This window comes from Lissotriton vulgaris, chromosome 6 (genome assembly GCF_964263255.1).
Source record: "Lissotriton vulgaris chromosome 6, aLisVul1.2, whole genome shotgun sequence".
NCBI classification, from domain to species: domain Eukaryota; kingdom Metazoa; phylum Chordata; class Amphibia; order Caudata; family Salamandridae; genus Lissotriton; species Lissotriton vulgaris.
The window spans coordinates 244,116,794-244,139,382 of NC_141694.1; positions in this window are offsets into that span (position 1 = coordinate 244,116,794).

Consider the following 22,589-nt stretch of genomic DNA (forward strand, 5'->3'; position numbering starts at 1 on the left):
CAACCCTGCTGCTGCTGGACTCTGCCATCTATGAGCCCTCCCTTGTCTGGGCCTCACAAGTGGGTTCTGCAGTTGTTTTTACTTCAAAATTGACGCAGTTATGAATTTGCGTTGATCAAAATTGGCGCATTGTTCTTCGACGCTGACGTTGGAGCCAATCAGCATTGACTCGATGGACCGCGCACCTCAACGACAACGAACACTGTGGCTCGATATCAACCCAGCACCTGCATCATAAAGGGGTTTGACGCTGAAGCATTTATCACCTGTGGGCTCGGAGCCCAAACTATGCTGCCATTCACAGGATTGGCGATGATGTGGCGACTACTTACATCGAGTCTTCAACATCGAAACTTTCTCCTTATAAGGTACTTTGTCACCAGGGCCTGTCTGGGTCCTGTGGCTGGTCTGCCCTCAATCGCAGTCGGCCTCAACTTTGGATTTTCCCTGTCTCAAGTAGCCCCTTACCACTATTGACTTCTAAGCACTATTTTTGGTTTATTCTTTAAAAATGCATATCTACAGTTCTACTCATTTGATCTTTGTAATCTTGGTCTTGAGCTTCTCAGAAAAATGTTGTCTGTTTTTCTAAACCTGTGCAGAGTACTTTTATGGTGTTTTCATTGTGTTACCTTGTGTGTGTTGCACAAATATTTTACACACTACGGGGCAGATTTACAAGCCCCTTGAGCCACTTTTGCGTCACTTTTCCATGTTAAAAAAATTATGCAAAAGTGGCACAAGGGCCTTGTAAATCTGCCCATACCTCTTTGACAAGTCTGCTGGCTCTGTGCCAAGCTACAAGAGGATGAACGCAGGTTATCTTTTAGTGTGTATCTAGCTTACCCTGGCTAGTATTATGATCCCTACTTGGACAGGGTGCATACCTCTGCCAACTAGATACCCAATTTGCAAATTATGGGAGATTACATGCATTTGTGCTTTCTACAGGCAATGTTTGTGGTAACATCAGAAAAAACAACAGTAAATGCCACCCACCAGGCCATAAAACAGACCCACAAATCAAAAAAATATTGTCTGCACACTGATCTATCTTGGCAACCTCTTGGACACTGCCTCGTTGCCCTATACCTATTGAATCTATTTTAGTGGACTCAGGAAGGTGTCATCATCTGTGGTTCACAACTACTCTCACTACCATCTAACCTAATGATCTCCATTATGATTGAAACACACTGTTTCCATGAAACCTGATTGATTTATTGATTGATTGATTGATTGATTGTATGTAATTGAATGATAATTGATTAATCCCTTTTCAAGCCAAAGCGTATGTCACATAATTATTATATCTGGCATTTGTTTGTGCTTGTAGTATTGCATGATTAATGTGCATTCAACTAAAATGCTAATAAAATCCCAATTCTAATTTTCATCTCAATCTGACATCATATTAGGGCTGCCTAGTTTCAGGCTAGTCCCATGTTAACAGAGCTATGCTTGAACTGAGAGGAAAGCAATTTTAGTTTTTAGAAATTTGGGGCTGAAGACATTTGAGGGGCTAGCTAATACCAAAGGGTTCAACATAAAATATCATAGGCAGATGAGATTCCTTATAGGAAGGAGTAACAATTGGAGAATGCTGTGCCTGAAAAGATGACTGAAAAATACTTATGGAGTAGAAGGCCAACTCTACTATTGCACCACAAGAAAAAGTTGTTAGATTTGGGAGTAGCACAGGATCCATGAAGATTCAGTGTAACTTTCAATGTCTTAGTCGAAATGCACACCTGACTAAAACAACTGTCAGGGAGGCACAGTTTCTAATTGATGTGGTGTGAAAGGAAACACCTTTATAGGCACAATTACAAAATACCAGAGGAATGTACACCACTTCCTTTTTACCCAACACTGCACCACCAGCTATACGAATTTACTTCGCTCTGTGACTTGATTAACATGGAGGGAGTATAGAGGAAGATGGAGAATCCACAAAGAGTCCAGGTCTTCACAAAACAGAGGGCACTGGTTTTCTCTACTTCTGGATTGGAAGTCGTGAGGAAAACCATGCACAACTTTGCAGACTGCTAAAATGCAAGAAATCTATCAGCTGCTTGCCAAACCTCAGTAAATTTGTTAAATTACTTTCTCAGTAAAAAAAAGCCTGAGAAGAAAGACTTACATCCTGAAGGTGTTCGACAAATAAACTACCTACCTAAAGAACATGTAGAATACAGAGAAATAGAAGATTTGTCACCTCTAAGATTTGGAAAGCAAAATCCACCAAATCCAGTAATTGGGTCCCTGTCAACATATGGCATAGGCACATGGCAAACTATTACTTTCAGACCAGTCTCTCTAAATGGACTAAAATAGGACACGAACCTTGGTGATTGTGTACAACTCCATCTGATTGAGTAATTCAGGCACATGCTCACCTGGCTTGTTTCAAAGGGCTGAAAGTAGAGATACCGACCCAATAAACTCACACCCAATGTTAGGACTATGGAAAAAAGAGAAACAGACTTAAGTATTTCCAATGACTATCACTGCACCGACCACCATTACAGAGCCGATCTGATGGAAGAGGAGACCAGTATCATCTGGACACATTCCAGGCTACTTGGGCAAAACACTAAAGCACATGTAAGCCCAACCCAAATGGACCCCATGTCCCACAATTAGATAATTGTAGATTCGGTAGATGCGGTCTGCCTGTATAAACCTGGAAATATCTGGAGTAGGCTAGTAACTTTTCATATGGGTAACTTCAGTTTTCCTAGTGCAACCTCTTAACGTCTCTCACTATACAGACAGGCTGGTCTTATGATTGAATTCCCCTTTCTTGAGGAAAGAAATAATGGCCTTGTTTTGCAGAAGCTGATAAACTCCATATCTGATTTAATTTGTCTCTGTTTCTTGCAAAAGGACTGGACTGATCACCGGACATAGGGCCTGATTACAATGTTGGTGACTCCAACACCGACGGCTCGTGGTGGGCAGGCCCACCCACATCGACCCTGCGGTCCGCCCACGGCATTACGATGTGGCGGCAGAGGCATTTGGCAGAGGGACCCTTCGCTGCACTTCCAATGGGCACATTAGATGGTCAGTAATCCCTACAATGAGGGTGTGCCTGCTCAGGTACAGCCATAGGGATTACAATGACCTTTTCTGCCTGCCCTTTCATGGTGGTTCACATGCCATGAAAAGGCAGGGGGAAAGTGAATTTTGGGGCCCCTAGCTATGGGGCCCTGTGGGCACCCATGGTGTTCCCCTAAACAGCCCTGCACCATGTGGCAGGTCACGTATGGTGCCTGCCACATAGTGCAGGGATGTTTTTAATGTGTTTATTTTCCAGTAGGGCGTGTGTTGCAGCCAGGAGCAGATGCCACAATAGTAAATATACACAAGGCGATCGCTGTGAAGGCGGTCACATTGTGATCCGGGCAGCAGACGGCCTACTATTAGTCCGGGAGTCCTACTTCTGCCACGGTCTGCATTGTAATCAAACCCTTAATGCTTGTGGAAATTTAAAACAATGATTACCAATTTTTTTTAGCTCAGATGTAGGAGTAGTTTGTCAAAAGCCAAAAAATGCTTGATTCTACTCCTCAATGAATGAATGGAGATGACCACTGACTAGATCATCCAGGCTTCTTAGCTGACATAACCAAGAGAGAAGCGGTTCGGATAGAGCTTAACATACATAGCACCCTATGACAACTTAACATCTGAAACTCAACTCTGGAACTCTCTTTAAAAAAACAGTTCTAGTGCAGTTGATATTTCAATTGAAGCCTAAAAAATAATAACTGAAATTCATGAGTCATGGTTTGGACACATTCCATAACTCTCACAAGCCTGCAAATCAATAGTGTGCAAATGACAACTCTACTTCAACTGTATTTTTAAGTGAATTGTTGAGGTCTTTCGAAACATCGTATACAACATCCAACTTTGGACAGGCCCTAAGTTCAATCACACAGGCAGCCAGCTTCAGCTGCAAAAGGCATTCCGCTTTGCACCACAGAGGTTGGCTGCAGAACCTTGCCTTTAGAAACACCCTTCGCTCAACCAGTGGTGGGTGAGCAATCATCCTGTGCACAACCTTTGCAGAGTCAAGTGGAGTATGATCTTTTTTCTTCTTTTAGAATTTGCAGTACTCAGTTTGGGTTTCAGAACCCACACAGATCCGTGGGCCCTAGTTAGAACTACGATGATCTGAGGAACTACTAATGGGTCTTGCAAACTCTCCAAAAGGTGTGCGGGATCTTGTGACCTTCGGGCTGGGTTTGTGCACCTTTGACCTGCACTAGGGTCCATGAATTCCAAAACAACATGTACTTTTAAAAAATCTCTCACTTAAGCGAGGCACCCTTTGGTGCTTCCCCACTTGAGCCAGGGGGGCAGTGGCTTCGGAAGGGGGGTGCGGGCCACCCCGGGTGTTATCACTGAGGGGGGTGACAAAATGGCAGAAATATGTGTTTTAAACACATATTTTTGCCATTTTGTCAAGCCCGGGTGACAAGTGTCATCACTGAGGGGGTGACAAAATGGCAAAAATATGTGTTTTTGCCATTTTGTCACACTGGGTGTGACAAGAACTTACCTGCACCATGTACCACCTGACCTTGCTATGCCACTGAGGAGGGGGTCATAGGATGTCCTACCTGACCACTTATGACTCCTTCATTTTTATTTTCGGGGCTCAGTGACCCAGTCTCCAAGACCTGTAATGGCAGCTGAAACATTTTTCTCCAGGTTGTGAAGGTGTCAGACAATCAGAGGGGTTTAGATTAGAAGACCTGGCTTTTGGTTTACAGTCCCGGAATGGATGACAGGAGTCAAAGATTTTTCGTCCAAGCTAAATTGTTTAGTTTTAAAATTTGGGTCTGCAGCAGGTCCCTAAATCTGAGTTTATGGACCTCCACGGACTAACAGGGCAAATATCTCAAACTTTGTAATACTTTCAAGGCCAGCCATGAATATATTTTTGAAATGATAATTTATTGAAGGCTTCTTCACATAGTTACACCAAATCAAGCAAAACTACTTCATCAAGTAAAGTCTACTTCATGCCAAGTTTAGTGATCTTCCGTTTAACATTTTTTCTGTAGTTGAGAGAAAAGAATCCTATTATGACTAAAGTGGGAAAAGCCAATTTCTGACACCCCATTTTCTACACCATCTCTTTCCCTCTTCCGCTTACCTCTGACGAATTTGCACAAAATTTGACTGCCATACCTTAATCGAATCAACTTATTATTAGAACGTGTTGTGTTTGATTTGCCAATCAGCACCAGAGTTATTAACCACACCAACAAGAAAGCCGCATGGTTCACCGATGACCTCCTGAAACTGAAGAAGAAATGGCTCCGCGACCGAACTCCAGACAGCTACACTGCCCACAAGAACGCCACCCTCAGACATCACCAACTCATCAGGACCGCCAAGAGGACCGCCTTCAAAAACCGCCTAGACAACAACGCTTCGACAACCGACCCGGAGACCAACCCACCCAACCTCCTGCAGGACCTTCTCCCCCCTTGAACGTCCTTAATGACTGGAACCCAATCTCCACTGAGGACACCATCCGCCTGATGAACTCCATCCACTCAGGATCCCCCACAGACCCATGCCCTCACCACATCTTCAACAAAGCAGACTCCATCATCGCACCACACCTCCGAGATGTCATCAACTGCTCCCTCAACTCCGCCACCTTCCCGGAAAGCTGGAAACACGCAGAACTCAGCGCCCTTCTGAAAAAACCCACAGCTGACCCCACCGAACTCAAAAACTACCGCCCCATCTCGCTTCTTCCATTCCCGGCCAAAGTCATCGAGAAAGCTGTCAACAACCAGCTCGCCACCTTCCTCGAAACAAACAAATCCCTCGACTCCTCACAGTCCGGCTTCCGAGCCAAACACAGCACTGAGACCGCACTTATCGCAGCAACAGACGACATTCGAACCCTACTGGACAACGGAGACACAGTCGCCCTCATCCTCCTCGACCTCTCCGCTGCCTTCGACACAGTCTGTCATAGCACCCTTCTACAGCGCCTCAGAAATGTCGGAATCCAAGGAAAAGCACTGGATTGGATCACCTCGTTCCTCACCGGAAGAACCCAGAGAGTCTGCCTCCCACCATTCAAGTCAGAGGCCTCTGAAGTCATCTGCGGCGTGCCACAAGGATCGTCACTCAGCCCCACCCTCTTCAACGTATACATGAGCCCCCTCGCGGCCATCGCTCGCCAACACAACCTCAACATCATCTCCTACGCTGACGACACTCAACTGATCCTCTCACTCACCAAAGACCCTAACACCGCCAAAACCAACCTTCATGAAGGAATGAAAGAAGTAGCCGAGTGGATGAAGCACAGCCGTCTGAAACTGAACTCAGACAAAACAGAAGTCCTCATCTTAGGCACCGCCCCCTCCGCCTGGGATGACTCTTGGTGGCCAGAGGCCCTTGGAAAAGCACCCATCCCGACGGACCACGCACGGAACCTGGGCGTCATCCTGGACTCCTCACTCTCGATAACCAGACAAGTCAACGCCGTTTCATCATCTTGCGTCAACATTCTTCGCATGCTCAAAAAAACATTTCGCTGGATCCCCACCGAAACCAGAAAAACGGTCACCCACGCACTGGTCACGAGCCGCCTAGACTACGGAAACACCCTATACGCCGGTACCACCGCAAAACTCCAGAAAAAACTCCAACGCATCCAGAACGCTTCAGCCAGGCTCATACTAGACATCCCGCGTAAAGAACACATCTCTGGTCACCTGAAAAACCTCCACTGGCTCCCCGTAAATAAGAGGATTACTTTCCGCCTCCTAACCCACGCACACAAAGCACTTTACGAACTTGGACCCGAATGCCTCAACACACGACTGTCCTTCTACACCCCCCCCCCCGTCAGCTACGATCCTCCAACCAAGCCCTTGCCACTGTACCTCGCATCAACAAAACCACCATGGGAGGTAGATCCTTCTCCTACCTGGCAGCTAAAACCTGGAACTCTCTTCCCACTCACCTTCGCCTTACTCATAACCACCTAGCATTCAGAAAGCAACTTAAAACTTGGATATTCGACAAGTAATTCCCCACCCTTTCTCAAGCGCCTTGAGACCCTATGGGTATGTAGCGCGCTATATAAATCTCTTGACTTGACTTGACTTGACACAACACCAAAGAACTCTCTTCTGCATCGTGAAAGAACTCTCCAATCCCAAATCCAACACCAACAACATCCCACCATCACAGGACCTGTGCGACTCACTGGCCACCTTCTTTCACCGCAAGATTACCGACATCCACAACAGCTTCAATTCCGACACCCCCACACCCCCTGCCGAGACCACTGGGTCCACCACCCCAACGACCTCCACCAACACCAATCGCCTGACCGCCTGGTCCTACGTCAGCAACGAAGATACCATCAAGACCATGAACTCCATCCACTCCAGATCCCCATCTGACCCCTGCCCTCACCACGTTTTCAACAAAGCCAGCACAGCCATCGCACCCCTCTCAGGAAAATAATCAACACCTCCTTCGAGACAGCAACCTTCCCGAAGAGCTGGAAGCACGCCGAGATCAACGCCCTACTGAAGAAACCCAAGGCGGACCCCAAGGTCCTCAAGAACTTCTGGCCCATCTCCCTGCTCCCTTTCCCGGTGAAAGTCACGGAGAAGATCGTCAACAAACAGCTGACCCGCTACCTTGAAGACAACAACATCCTGGACCCCTCCCAGTCCGGCTTCCGCAGCAACCACAGCACCGAGACCGCCCTCATCGCCGCCACTGACGACATCAGGATCTTGATGGACAAAGGAGAAACAGTCGTCCTCATCCTTCTAGACCTATCAGCAGCATTCGACACAGTCTGCCACCACACCGTAACGGCACGCCTCCATAACGCCGGAATCTAAGAGAAAGCCCTGGCCTGGACCACATCCTTCCTCTCCGGCAGAACCCAGAGCGTCCGCCTCCCACCCTTCCGCTCCAAGACCACCAAGATCATCTGCGGCATCCCACAGGGATCTTCCCTCAGCCGGACGCTGTTCAATATCTACATGGCACCTCTCGCCCACGTCGCACGACAACACAACCTCAACATCATCTCCTACGCAGACGGCACCCAGCTCATCATATCCCTCACCGAAGACCCCCACACCCCCAAAGCCAACCTCCACAGAGAAATGAAGGCCGTTGCCGATTGGATGAAGGACACAGGCTGAAGCTGAACTCAGACAAGATGGAGGTCCTCATTCTCGGCCCCACCCCATCAGCCTGGGACGACTCCTGGTGGCCAACATCGCTAGGATCAGCCGCAGAACCCACCGATCACGCACGCAACCTGGGGATCATCCTCGACTCCGCCCTCTCCATGACCAAGCAAGTCAACGCCATCTCAGCGTCCTGCTTCAACACCCTCTAAATGCACCACAGGATCTTCAAATGGATCCCCCCGACACGAGAAGGACCGTCACCCAGGCCCTCGTCACCAGCAGACTGGACTACGGGCACGCCCTCTATGCAGGAACAACAACCAAGCTCCTGAGACGGCTGCAACGTATACAGAACGCCTCAGCACAACTGATCCTTGACATCCCCCGACGCAGCCACATCACACCCCACCTGAGAGACCTCCACTTGCTCCCTGTCAACAAAAGAATCACCTTCAAACTCCTCATCCACGCACACAAAGCCCTACACAACACCGGATCAACATACCTCAACGACCGACTCAGCTTCTACACCCCCACCCGCAACCTCAGCTCTGCCAACCTTACCTTTGTCACAGTCCCTCGCATCCGGAAACCACTGAAGGCAGCAGATCCTTCTCCTACCTCGCCACCAAGACCTGGAACACTCTCCCTACCAACCTACGACAGACCCAGGACCTGCTGGCCTTCAGAAGACTTCTCAAGACCTGGCTCTTCGATCAGTAGCTGCCCCCCTCCAGCGCCTTGAGACCCTCACGGGTATATAGCGTGCTTTACAAGTGCATAGATTGATTGATTGATTGATTGATTGATTAACAAAATGAAATGAGCCTTTTCAATGGGAAGTAATGTAATCATGACTACAGAAGACTGATTTACAGATGGTAGAAAAAAGAATATATCAGGAAATAGAGTATATGGGTACCAAGTCTTCCTCGTTTTTCAAAGTCTCCAGCCAATAGAAGTCACCTCTGTTAATCCAGCAAAGAACCTGCAGCAAAATTCTAATATTATGTCACTTTCACTTTGAGACTTTGGATTTGGATATGAATTTTGTTCTAGTCTATGCATCTCACAGGTGAGGCATTTTGTCCATTACAGTTATGCACTCTGTGAGGGTCTTTTAGGTATGCAAAGCAGAAAAATGCAGAGGTACAATTAGGGATGACTTACATAATACTGAAAGTTTGAATCTTCTATCCCTCTCTTAAACTGTTTTAGTACAATGGAAACAGGCTTGTTTAAACACTGATTTGTTTGAGATAGTGTGTGATGTTATTGCCAATCTCCTCCAAAGCGGCTCAGTCAGATCCTCCTGGGTGGACATGATTAAGGCGTGACTGAGAGTATGAGAGCCCTTCCGGTGTGGTCAAAGGCTGATTCAGATATGTGGGATGAATGTACACTGGGTCTACCCCTCTCTGGGACTAGCCCGCCCAGGGTTTATGCTTTCTGCACTGGGTGCTTCCCCCACATTGAGCACCAGACCTTCCAAGACACAGATGTGAGTTCCAGGTATGTCGACTGTTCTCAGCTGAGCCTTCTGCATATTTTCCCCCTGGGGAGACAGAAGACCAAGTGTCCTCCTTTGAGAACTATGCAGTGTGCCCAAACTTACCAGTCAATGGGTGATGTCACCCTCTCCTCTGCCTCCTGGCCTGGGCTATCTCTGAGGGTCTTAGAGTACCTGGGGAGCACAGCATTCAGTTCCTTCTATCGGAAGCCCTATGACAGTCAGTGTCTGAATCCTGATGGGCACCACCCACACCTAGGGGCATGGTGCCTTTAGTGGCATCTCGTACGGGAGCCACAGTAAAAATCTCTTCTGGTCAAGCGATGGGGAGGGGGTGTCACAAAAGTGTAGTGTCATGGTGGCTGTATGCAGTCAGCAGGGGTAAGAATGCGATGTTATGCTTGTTCGTTAATTTCCAGAGTTTGAGCGCTGGTAACTCGGGAGATTAATAGCAGCGCTGGCGGTGCGATGCGCTCGCTTGGGGGAGTATAAACCCAGGGTCACCCGCAGGAAGGGTTATGCTTTCATACTTGGCGGCTTGGCTTCATACGAAGGTCGCGGGGGACTCTAGGTGAGCTCCGTGCAGCACGCGCTTAACAAACAGATATTGAGGAGCAGGGGCGCATCAGAGGCCCATTGTCCAAACGCACAAGGCGGACTCCCGAACGTTTCAAGGACGCGCAATCAGACATGAACAAGCGGATCACGGAATCACAGGGGAGCACCTCAGGTAAGGCGGTGGCAACGGGCCAGCCCCTGGCGAGCACAAACAATATTCAGGCTTCTGGCGCAGCTGAAGTCACAGCAGAGCAAGGTGGGTAGCGGCAGTAACACCACCTATCGTGCAGGATCCCGCTCCAGTAGTGGTGCATCAAGGCAGCGGGGTAGCACAAGTGTGGGTTCAGTCCAGAGGGGTGGCACAATCTCCCATGGTAGTCGCAGCAGCATCACAGGGGCCAACCAATAGCACAGGAGTGCCAGGGTCAGGGACACTCCTGCCAATGCCGCTGGTGGCAGTGGTAGCGGTTCACACCCCTCTGACGCAGAGTCCGGTGCTGTATGGATCCGCGTCACCCGCTGTAGCCCCATCCGCAGGTATTACATGGCATGTGCCAGCAGAAACCAGGGAGAAGATTTTCAGGGGTGAATTTATTGATATATACGACCTTATCAACGCGGGAGTGGTTCCAGGGAAGAACAGAGCAGGCAAGGAGGGCGAATTTAGGCAGAAAAAAGATTGGGTCAAATGGTCAATTAAGAATTGGGTTACAGGGTTTGCTATCTACGCAGCAATCATTGTAGAGAGGTTTCCAGCATTGGCGGCCCAGTTGATAAGCTACATGTTCATGATTCACGGGGCAGAAGCAGAATTCCTGGGCACAGCCTGGCTGCAGTATGATAACAAATTCAGACAAATGAAGGCAGTAAGGCCAGAAGTGGCATGGGATCAGAGAGAGATCAATGTATGGCATGCAGAACTCTACTTGGCAGCGCCAGTTAATGAGACCATTCATTCCTTTCGAGGGGAAAAAGGGGCAGGGAACAAGAAACAAGCTTGCTGGTAATTTAACAAGAACGAATGCAGTAGGAGTGCAGAATGAAAGTCGAAGCATATATGTTTCTTCTGTGGAATACAAGGTCACCCAGAGAACAAGTGCTACAAGAAATTGGGAAAACTTAAAGAGCAGCATACTCTTACCCACCCACAGAACAGGGGCCGCTACACCCAGCCATCATGAGAACCTACCTACTCCCATACGTCTGAATGTCCTGGCCCACCTACTCAGTAAATACGAGAAGAAACAAGAGGCTGTTACTATATCAAGGTTTTAAATTTGGCTTTCATATTCCATTTAGTGCCCCACCATCCACAGTTCCACCACGCAATCAGCGCTCAGTTTTGCAAAACCCTGAGGTGGCTAGGAAAAAGATTATGAAAGAGGTAGCGCTGGGGAGGGTGGCGGGGCCTTTTCAGCAGTTACCAAGACAAGACTTAGGGGGTCATTAGGATGGCGGGCGGAGCCCCAGCGCCCGTCTGATGGTGACAATCCACCCGCCAAATTCCACGGCCCACCTACCATTTCCCCCCGCCATATTGCTTTTGGGGGTATGTTGCGGGCCCCCAGGGTGTTGAGGGATGGGGGATGCACATGGGGTGTACCTATGGTAACCCCTGCATTTGCATGCACAAGGTGGCAGGCACCGCGCAGTGCCTGTCACATTATGCATGCCAATGAACAACATGCATTTTTGACATTGAGGCGGGTGCTGCTTACAGCACCACACTCCGCAATGTAAAGAATGTGGGATGCGCCCACCAGTGTGCCGGGCGCACCCTAATTTGTATGGCGGGACCGCTGCACCTATGGCGGGTGGTCCCTTTTGCCATTGCGGGTGGACAAAGTCCACCCGCCATCGTAATAGACCCCAAAGTGTAGGTTGTCAGTCAATGACAATCTGGATCCAGAACTGTGTGCAGTGTGTTACACCACATTTGACACTGCAATTAAAAAATTACAGAGATTAGGCAAGGGAGCCCTGTTGGCCAAATCCGACATAAAATTTGCCTTTTGCCTCCTACCGGTGCACCCAGAAGACACTAGGTTGCTAGGATTTACTTTTGAGGGGAGTTTCTTATTGGACCTTTGTATGCCAATGGAATGTTCCATTGCATGTGCAGTGTTTGAAACATTCAGTCGTTTCTTGGAACGGGCGGTTCAAGAGCTCCTGACATCAACAGATGTGGTGCATTATTTGGAGGATTTCTAATTTCTAGGTCCACCTGGCTCACCAGCTTGCGGAAAGGCCCTGCTGGGCTTCCAGTTGTTAGCAGAGGCATTGGGGGTACCTCTGGGGGAAGAAAAAACCGAGGGACCATCAACTAACCTTATACATCGAAATAGACACCATAGCCGGGGTTTGCAAACTCCTGCAGGAGAAAGTAAGAGCTTTTGAGGCCACCATTGATGACTGTTTAGCGGCACGCAAGGTTACCCTGCACCAGTTGCAGGTCCTAGTGGGGCAGCTGAATTTTGTGCTCAGGATGATACCCATGGGCAGAGCATTTTCTAGGAGCATCACCAGGGCAATGTCCGGCTTGCGGGCAAAGCACCACCTCACCAGGCTCTCCGCAGAGGTGAAAGACGACCTGGGCACATGGAAGGAATTCTTGAGGGGTTTCAATGGATCAGTGCTGTGGCAACAACCAACACAAGCGAATGCAGAGTTAGAGCTTTACACAGATGCCGCGGGCAGCGTAGGGTTTGGGGCAGTGCTGGGCACAAGGTGGTGCATGGAGCACTAGCCGACGGAATGGGTCAAGACTGGGTTGACCCTCAACATCACATTCCTAGAGCTATTTCCTATCAATGTGGCATTGCACCTTTGGACCCCCCCTTGGAAAATAAGCGCATTGTGTTTTGGTCTGACATTATGTCAGCAGTAATGGCAGTGAACAACCAGAGGGCCAAGTGTCCATGGGTACTTCGCTTACTTAAAGAAATGCCTCAAGCTGCCTGTGTTTTTATTGCCAAACATGTGCTGAGGGTGGACAATGCAGTAGCTGATGCCCTGTCTCGTTTTAAGTTAACAGAATTCAGAGCTTGATGGCTGCAAACAGACAATCAGATGACAAATTTCCCTGAGAAGCTGTGGAAGCTTGGTGCCCCATTGCCCCCAATCTGATAGCGGCTTCCCTTGCGCCCAACACTAAGAGTATGTATGAGAGGGTATGGTAGTTATACTTAGCGGTCATACAGAGGGCAGGGAGAACTGAGAGATTTACACGGCAATGGGTTCTGCTATTTATAGTACAACAAAAAGAGAATGGGAAATCGCTATCCCTGGTTAGAAGATAGTTGTCAGCAATTGCCTTCTATGAAGGATTAGAGGGGGTGGCAGACCCTACCAAGGATACTAGAGTCAGACTGGCAGTGAAAGGGTGGAAACGGTTGGCCCCAGGGGTGAAAGACAGCAGAAGACCCATAGACGCCAGTAGGCTATCAAGTATCTTGGAGCTATTACCGCAAATCTGCTTATCTCCTTATGAGGTGCAGCTGCTGAGATTAGCATATTCCTTGGCATTTTTTGGGGCTTTCAGAATATCTGAGCACATACCGGCCTCAAAAGTGGATAGGGAGGGGGAATCAGCTTAAAAGATGTTATAATCTCAGAGGTCAGATGGTCAAAAACAGACCCGTTGGGGAAGGGAGTAAGGTACCAGCTAAGAGCTGTCCATGGGGCCAATTATTGTCCTGTGACTTTGATACAGAACTTCATTCAAATGCGCCGGGGGGGGGGGGGCTCATAGGCTATTAGTACAAGCAGACGGAACCCCCCTCACAAGATTCCAGGTCACACAAATATGCAAACGCTCCTTGGTGTTACTGGGGCAAGAAAAGGCCCATTTTACGTCTCACTCTTTTCGCATTTGGTCGGCCATGATACCAGCCGTGTTGGGCCTCTCATCTGAAACTATCAAGAGGGTAGGCAGATGGAAGTCATCATGTTTTGAGCGTTAAGTGAGATCCCAATTAGCTTAGACAACTTTTGGGTCACAATGGCGAGTGCAGTGTCTCTCGCCTAATGAACCACTTTTCTTTCTATTTCTCTAACTTCAGTACAGTGATCTCGAGGCAGCGGATGAAGGTATGCTGGTATGGCCACTCCTTTATACACAGAGAAGGGCAATTTTTCAGCAATTCCAGGGAAGAAAGATTGCAGCGGGTAAAGGGAATTGATCACCACTGGATAGGGATTGGAGGGCAACAGTTGAAGGATCTCACGGCCCAGTTACAGAGCGCTCTGGATGGGGGCATGCCCGTCCTTGATGTGCTGTTGATTCACTTAGGGGGCAATGACATGATTCGGGTGGGCCGGAGGGGGGTGAAAGAGGCACTCTTTTCCACGCTCTTGTGGGTGAGGAAGGCCCTGCTGAACACTACTATATTCTGGTCAGAGGTGATTCCACGTCAAGGTAGGGCTAACAACGCGCCAGCAAAGGCAGTGAACAAGTCGGTGAAAAAATGGAATCAGGCAGTGGCAAAACTCTTGGCAGGATCACCCATACGACCCATCAGGCATAACCTGATACAGGGCTCAAAGGCAGAGTTGTATTTGACAGATGGAGTGAATCTGTCCAACGCAGGGCTGGAGTTGTTCATCCAGACCATTGTATGAGCCATGGCAGTAGAACTGGATGGTCAAGCGGCTTTTGCGGGAGGGCGCGAGGACCAGTAACCTCCTCATCCTGTGGCGGGGTCCCGGGAAAGAGAAATGGCGGGGACTCCTTTTTGCGGGGTCTGCCTGGTCCTGAAACCGGGCGGGCCGTCAATTCGGGGCTACGGGCTGGCGGGAGAGGGAGCTGACCTGCTGGTGCTCCTGGACTCTCCGGCCCTACCCGAGATACCAGCACTTGTAGTAAGCAATTTTGGAGAACCTATCTGGTGCTCTGGTGGCTGCGTCTAGGGGATAGATGACAGGTAGTTACCCCAGATGAGAGCAGGGAAATTGGTTGTGGCCATCTGGCACAACACGCAGCAAGTGTGCATCTGGAGATCCAGTAATGTAAATACAATATGCAATCCATGGCTCAAATGTATACTTCATAAGCCTACTGCTTTTATAACAATGAGTGTTGGTTTTGGTTTATAATTAAAATGATAAAGTTGGTCAACTGTTGACGGTGAATCAACAAATGAATATTGTGGTATCTGAAGGTTTAATAAAGACTACGCAGTGAAGACCAACTACTTGCTTGGTGTGGTTTATGGAGGACGGAGGAAAGGGTTGGTGTGGCTAATTTGACATGGGCGAATCGCACATGGTGTGCCCACTATAAGAAATCCAACTAAGTAGAAATCTAATCTGAATAATGAGAGCCTTATTGCTATTAATGATTTGTGCATTGTACCTGTCATAATGGCCTCCCTGGGACAGCAAGTGTGTCTGGCTCCATTCATAGAAGCTAGAGCGATATCAGAATTTATCGATTCTTATAAATAAAGGCATGGAAAGAAGAGCAGGGGCTGCCGAGACACTGAACAGTAAATGAGCAGTCACGTGCTCCATCCCACTGATTGATTAAGTATCCTTGGTTATCCCAGCATGCCTTGCTACTTACTGTGATCCCTAATCGAGTGGCGCCTTGGGAAGAGAAGGGCCTGCTCCACTTTGGATGACACCAGCTACCACCATGAGGAGAACCAACACAGGATAGTGCAAGGGGCAACATTCAGGACCCACCTAAGATGCTATCCAGTACTGAGGGCACCGCGGAGCACCAGCAGGAGTGAGGATGGGAGCGTTCAGATACTACAAGGCGGCCATCCAGGGCCTGACCAACCGGTCATCTGGTGCCAGCCAGCTGCCAAGGGGCATCTGGAGGAAGGGCAGGAGGCGAGAGATCAGATTAGTCAGAGAGGATCCACATAAAAAGTGCGAGTCCATTCTAAGAAACAAGAAATGCACTCTCCTGTAGTGCTAGACAAATAATGACATGGAACAAAACCCTGAAGAAATAGTTTCTTGACATCAGCAATGGAAGGCTACCCCCTAGCCAATCATAAGCAACTATAAACAAACAATCTCCAGGTACAAAGCAGGAGCCAGAGATTGACACGAAAGCTATCATGAGCAAGGGCAGACTCTGTGTAGTAATATAAACAATGCGTCTGTGGCAGACTGCTGTATGTATGTGTGTTCTTATATAGCGCTCAACTTACCCTTGGGCATCTCGGCGCTTGCATTGGGAACCCGTCCTGGATTTTCCCTGTGAGATAACCCGTACTGGGCATCCCCAGGGTGAAAGCCAGGCATCCCGCCGCGGGGGGCCGTAGTGGAGATTAAGCAAGCTATTGCCCAGAGTTACAGAGTGTGAACCCGTGATTCGAGTAGGCACAGAAGTGAGAATTATAGGGTCCATGGACACTTGGGCTCAGTCCCTGCCGCATCGGGAATTGAACCCTGGTCCCGGGTCTGACCTCTGCTTCAGGGTATGCCTCCTCTAACCAGTGAGCCACACTTCTCCACCTGCTGTGACTGTCTGTAGCGAGAACGTAAAAATGGGTTGCCTGGTTATAAACAGGCTCCCTATTTGGAGGGTGCTGCACCCATAAAGTGACAGGGATGCGACAGAGGGGGAGGGGTTGATGCCTTTTGCTGCTAGGTTGTTTTGGGGCCCTGCTCCCATTTTAAAGATCATTGGGAACACATTTAGCGGGGTCTTACATCACTTCAACATAGGATGTCTAAGCCATAAGATTCAAAGTAGGAAGATGCTTTTAAGAGAAGTTAATCAGCAAAAGAAAAGAGAAAATCTGTAACCTAGAAAAGCTCAAGAAGTTTTGTTGCTCCTTCTTTCCTCATGCCTATTCCTGTTCGCCTAATCTTCCAAGCTTGCCATGAGATGTTCTACAATCTTGTAAGAATACAAGGTTATTCTGTGGAAGTAGGAGCTAAATTAACAGTATGAGACGCTGAGAAACTGGTTCAGCTCACACCCACCCCAGCTCGGACTGACTTCTGCCTTGCCTTTTTTTAAGGAAGAAAAAGGCCCAAACTCCAACTTCACGAGGTCCACTTAATTTCCTGTTTTGTTTTAAATTGATTTTTTTCACCTGGTAAGTACTGGTTTGTTGAATTAAACACGAAGGAACGTATGGGCCTTATTTTGAAATACCAGCACAGTAGAGTGAATGCAAGCAGGCCTCATGTCTTTTATTGCTTAAATATGCCACACTGTTACACGATCCTAAATGTTACATAAATCTGTATTTTCATTACCTAGCAAGTTTAGGACATGGAGTGTGTTCTCGAGAAGGACGTGGCAATAATTCACAAATAATAGGTGCCATGTGGGGAAAATGCAATTGTACCTAACCAAGAAACACAAAACATGTTTTATATTTTCAGCAGTTCGAGAATGAAATTTAAAAGGAATATCTGATGCACCTGTAAAAACACATTTGATCATTGCGGCAAGCACTGCATTCTTTGTGTGGGATTCATATTTCATAACTGTGTTGTTCAAAGTACAAAAATGGGTATAATGCTAAATATTTCCTGAGTTTATTGTGATGGATGACAGAATAAGTGTCTTTCACTCATTAAAATAAAGATTCCTATAACTTAATAAATGAATTTAATGTGCAGATGTTCAGAACAACTTTATCAGGGTGCACATTAATCATGTTCTTTATAGCCCGTTCTCTTTTATATTTTGAAAAGAAAATTCGCAGGAGCCAACCATTTATTGGATGCACATGCTGCATCTCTGGAATCACATGTCAAGTTCATGGTTTAAATAATGCCAGATAATGAAAGCTCTCTCGGATTGATGCAATTGTAAACAGCCCTAATGTTGCCTAGGAAGTTGTTATGGAACCAAGAGCTCTTTGTGGATGCACTGTATTATTTCAGGCACCATTAAAATGGGCATAACTTCTATCCTATCATTAATTTAGATTTAATTATGGTTACTGTTCCTGTATTTTGGCGACTATTGTCCTCTACGTATATCTCCTATTTCCACTGTATTGGACAAAGCAATGTTGTACCAGCTCCCAACACAGCCTATCACACACTAGTGCTTAATTTGAGCTGGTGGTTTCCGGTGCTCTGAACCGCCACTTAAATATCGGCACCAGCTCTTATGACAGTCTGCCTAACTACAGATGAGCAAAACATCAATTGTTTATTAATGGAATACACATTAACAATGATTATTAACTGCCAACCAAGTCTTATAGCTTTGGGGGCCTGGAATATTATGAATTGTCATACTTGTTAGGGTGATGGTTAGTGGTTGAGTTGGTGTTGTCGTTGGCAGCAATGGTAGGGGAAAGCAGCAGAGACCTCCTGACGAGGGCCCGGCACTTATTTTTTTTTACAAATTAAGCACTGCCACAAACCTTGTCTTCCATGCTCCTCTTCATTGCACAAGCCCGCATAAATTCAACATCAAGTTGTAACCTAGACCTTAGTACAAGGATGCACTCAACCAACCATGCATGGAAGCTTCAACTTGTAATAGATGTTCAAGGCAACCCTAGTGAAAAGATCTGCCTTGCACCAAATCAGACAAGGGCGCCTTGATCCATAAGCCCAGTTTGCACCACACTGAAGAAGGGACCCATTCACACAATAATTCAGCTTAGACTGCAGAGTATTACAGAACCACTACAGTGCTAGCGATATTTACATAAACAGGAAAACAATACAATATAGTATAATGCCCTATCGCCTGTAATGAGGTTAGAGATCACTATCTTTATCTTGGCAAAGTTAAATCCTTGACTAGTTTCTTATTAAACTTATTTTTAAAAATAAAACTTTAACCGCTTGTCAAAAATGTGGCATGGAAAAAACAATGTGGTCCCTGAGCATCTTAAAGGTACATCTAGCAACTTTACACTGTAGTCATAAACATTTGCACTGGACTACATATGGAGTAAGCATGGGCAAATTTTGCGAATCTCGCATTCGCGAATTTAGCGGATTTGCAAACTCGCAATCCGTAAAATCCGCGAATTCTCGCGAATTTGTGGATTTTTTTTTTTGTGTTCGCAAGTGTTTCTGCCAGTTCGCGAGGATTTGGTACTAGTTCGCAATTGCGAACTTACTTGTCGGCTCGCAACGGTCGCGACTATGTTGTTTCTACGTCTGGTTCATCATCACAGCCTCCCAGCACCCTCTGTTTCACCACTGCCACCCTCTCTTTGACCCATGCCACCCTCTGTTACATCAATGCCACCCTCTGGTTCATCATCACTGTAGAAGATGGGGGGGAAAAGCAAGCCCACCTGCCCTGCTTGAACTGACATGAATTAATTTGGGGTTAGTTTATTAACAACACCTGCCCTGCCCCAACTGACAATAATGAATTAGGGGCTAATTAATGTGTCACTGAATTTGAAGTTCCAGCCTGGCACCTGCTTGTCTGCTCCCTTAGCTGTAAATCAGGACCTTTGTGGCATACAGTTAAGGTCAGAGCAGGGTCACACAATAGTTGCAAGCAGGCAACCGAATTCTGGAGGGCCCCCTCAGGAAGCACTACAGGGAATCGTTACAAATCTTGAGGTTGACCTTTTGCACCTGCTCATTGCTTTTGCTTTTGCAAAAATCGTTTTTCGTTTTTTTCGCGCTATTCGCGCGGCGCGGCGTCGTGCGAAACTGACCGCGGAAGCCGCCAATTCGTGCAAATGAGCTTTATATTTTTTTGCGGCTTGTTGTTTTGCGAGTTTTTTTGCAGTATTCGCGAGCCGCTTGCAGCGCAACACGCGAATTTACCCCAAGGTCGAGTACGGGCGCGGCCATTTTGTTTGCGTGACGTATTTCCATTTCCGCCCGCTATGTATAATCTCGCGCAGTAAGCGCATTGCGAGTACAAGTTCGCACAAGATCGCGAGGAAAATCTTGTGCGAACTTACTTTCGCGCTCGTGAACGGGCGCCGGCCATCTTGTTTTTCATTCATTTCCTGTGTCTGGGCATGGTGTTTAATCCTCTTGCTATCTTTGCCATCCTTTGCTTGTTTTCAGTTTTTTTTAAACTATTTTGCTTCTTATCTATCCCTCTCTTTTCCTAGCTGTATATTTTTGTCTTTTCCGCTATTTTTCTTTACTTTTAAACTACTTTTTTCAACTCTTTTCTTTTCTTCTTCCCTATCCTATTCCTTCTTAATTTTCTACTTCCTACCTTACCTGCCCAGACCATGGTGAAGCCAGGTGCCGTGAAGCTGCCCAGGCACTTGAGGGCGGCAGCGGCGGCGGGGAGGAGGAGTCCTGGACCCCGTGCCAGGACACCATGCGGTCGATTGAGGGGGGAGCAGGTGATGCGACGGGAGATCTTCAGCCCGGAGGAAGTGGGCGCGCTGGTCTACTTCGTCCAGCGCCGCCTGCCCAGGACCATCGCGGGAGGCGGCAGGATCGCGGCCGGCGGCTACAACATCCGGGAGCGCCGGAAGCGGTGGGAGAAGGTGTGCTGGGCCATATCCCACCTCTACGGGGTCCAGCGCACCTACAGCCAGGTCACCCATCGCTGGACGGACCTCCTGGACCGGGAGCGCGACCTGCTGGACCAGCTCGGCTTGGAGATCCCCGGGCTTGGTGAGTAGTAGTAGCCATTTCATCACTCAGTACTATGATGTTTTCTCCTGCTCTGTGTTGTTGTATTGCAAATATTTGTTTTTTACATGGAGCAAGCCAATAATGCCGCTGATGACGATTACATTGTAGTTAAATTATATTTCAAAATCTTCTGTGCATTTCAGGTGCACTGCTCTCCTTCTCAGTGGCGTTGCTACTATGCTTATTTGTTTTCTATTTTGGGGTCTCATTGGCCTGAGTAACTATTATGTATGAGTGTACTTTACAGAACTGCGTAATGCTAGACACTAGGGGGCAGATTACATTTACAAGCCCCTTGCGCCACGTTTACGTTGCCTTGCGTGACGCAACAGTGGCGTAAACGTGGCGCATCCCTGCGAGTCATTTACAGCATGACGCATCTAGGGAGATGCATCACGTTATAAAGCCATGGGCCTGCACCACAATGGGTGCGTTCCTAGTACGCAGGGTGGGCGGTCCGGCGGCTGTGCGCCTCGCAAAATTGCCTGCGTGAAATCTACAAGATTTAACGCAGGCACTTCTGCGACGCTGCTACGTCAATTCAATATTGGGTGGCCCTGAGCATTACTGGAGTTGCATTGCGTTGGCGACGTGACTCCAGCGATGCGCCGCTCTTACGTGACGAGATGCGTCACGCAAGTGCCTACCCTTGCGCCAGGGCGCGCCGCATTGTAAATGAGGCGCATCTGCCGTGTCGCAAGGGTAGTTTTGCGTGACGCATTTGATCTGGCGCATCTCTGGAGATGCGCCAGAACGCGTAAGTAAGTATGCCCCTAAGGGGCAGAATTGCAATTACCGTTGCATCCCTGCAAAGTAGCAGGGATGCGCCATTAATTGTGCGGCCCGCTACCACCACCAAACATGGTGCGCCGTATTTGCAATGCTGCGCACCATGGGCCCAAAACGTCACCGAAGCTTTACTGCTGGAGCTGCGTCGCAACGATGGCGCAGCTCCAGCAATGCTCTGGGGTACCCTATCTCCCCAATGCTGGGTCAAGCCGTACGTCTGCTTCAAGCAGGTGCAGGGTTTGTGTGACGCATCATTGTCCTAAAGGTGACTGATTGAAATTTTGTAGATTTCCCTCAGCCACTTTTAGGATGTGTTCCAGCGCAGGAATGCCCTCCCTTGCGCCGGAACGCCCCCTGATGGCGCAGGGCTTTATAACGGGATGCATCTCCCAAATGCGTCACGTTGTTATAATATTATACGCCGCACCATGGCGCCCTTTTTTGTTTAGCTGCTGCGTCACAAAAGTCATGCAAGAACGGAGCAAAAGAGCCGCAAGGGGCTTAAATCTGCCCCTTCCTTTGTACCCCTGACAATAAGAAAAATAGTGGCAGTGGATTGATAGTTTGACTATTTAAATGACTGGTAATGTAGCAGGCAACTGTTAGTGTTGTCACTGATCTGACTGAAATCACAATGGAGTTTGTCTGTCACTTTGCGTCTTGCCTGCGGACTGCTGCCTGCCAGTCCTAGGTGAACCTTTCAGTACTTTGTTTAGTGAGTTACGTGACTTTCGAAGTCACAGGTCCGCAAATAAATGAAAACTAACCATAATCAATATAATTTCGCGGAAATATTTTGTTATTGTTCTTTTGAAATGTTTGATTTGGTTGACATTGACAAGCAACAATCATCCATGTTTTCTGTTCTTTCTTAATGTTGTACGTCAGCTCCCCCCAGGGGCGAGGGGAGGACACAGGAGCAGCAGGCGGCGGATGCTGTTGAACAGGGCCAGGAT